The 1,101-nt window shown below is 46.8% G+C and overlaps 1 non-coding gene across 1 annotated transcript; it reads left to right on the top strand.

The window, feature by feature from the left end:
• The first annotated feature begins 494 nt into the window (after nt 1-494).
• Nucleotides 495-566, top strand: trnaq-uug (transfer RNA glutamine (anticodon UUG)). The gene has a single exon. It is a non-coding gene; the product is annotated as a tRNA-Gln (tRNA).
• The last annotated feature ends 535 nt before the right edge of the window (nt 567-1,101 follow it).

The raw sequence follows: 1,101 nt of genomic DNA, 5'->3' as shown, positions 1-1,101 counted from the left end.
TCCAGTAGCAGTTGACAACAGGCCCAAGTGGCTGAGGACGACTGTGCCTTAGCAGAACTACAACTACAAATCCAATGGGGGTTTGCCGTTGCAGCTTTGAATCCTGCTGACAACACTGATGTGTTCTCAGAGGCTCCGAACCCCCACAGATGATCTGTTCAAATGTGGACAACTCTGTATGCTTGAAAGGCAGCTATGCTCGCCACTATACCACCATCGCTGTGAGAAGGGTGGATGTTGTTTGCAAAACCAGGAGACACACAGACAGTCATCAAGGTAAAGGGGACGCAGCACACTGAGGTGAAGGCTCCAAGGACCAGGTATCATCAGACAGTGTGCAAGTCCAACAGAATCACCAGTTAACCTACCGTCTGTCTCTAGGCTGTTCCAAGAAGGCAGAGCACCAACCAAAAAATCTATGCAGCCATCACACAAACATGTAAACTCCACACATAAAGGACCCAGCTGACCAGCAGGTGGAGCACAACGGAGGAGGTTCCATGGTGTAATGGTCAGCACTCTGGACTTTGAATCCAGCGATCCGAGTTCAAATCTCGGTGGAACCTGCTGTTGGCAGAGTGCAGCAAAGCAGGAGCCTTCTGTACGAAGTTCTTAGGGCTGTACTACAAAGTGAGATTAGTGGGACAGTGAGGAATGCTGAGCTTAAAGTCAGAATCTTCAGTGCCATGAAGGTGGCTCTGTTTTTGCCTGGCTACATCTTCACATATGCTGTGAAGCTAACCTGGTCGGGAGCAGTTTGTGTTCAGAGTTTCAGATTTAAATCAGCTGGAAAGAGCGTCTCCCTTTAACCAAATTGTTTCCTGACGATTATTTATGAGCGACACAGATTCTCAGCTGCTACATTGACAGAATATTTGGTACTGAAAACATAACTAAGAACTTTTTCCTCTAATGCTTCTCTGCAGCGTTTTTTTTATTGGGCTACTTTGAATAGTTGGTGCCCATATTACCTGTCTGTGCACATTGGAAATTGAGCAATCTTAATCGCACATATGTAAGGCACATGACAGAATACCTGGGTAACAGTCCAGAGACACTTCCATAATCAAATGATGGGCTCGTCCGGGATTTGAACCCGGG

Source organism: Stegastes partitus, unplaced genomic scaffold, assembly GCF_000690725.1.
Source record: "Stegastes partitus isolate 25-593 unplaced genomic scaffold, Stegastes_partitus-1.0.2 Scaffold4871, whole genome shotgun sequence".
NCBI classification, from domain to species: domain Eukaryota; kingdom Metazoa; phylum Chordata; class Actinopteri; family Pomacentridae; genus Stegastes; species Stegastes partitus.
This window is presented reverse-complemented; position numbering and strand designations above follow the sequence as displayed.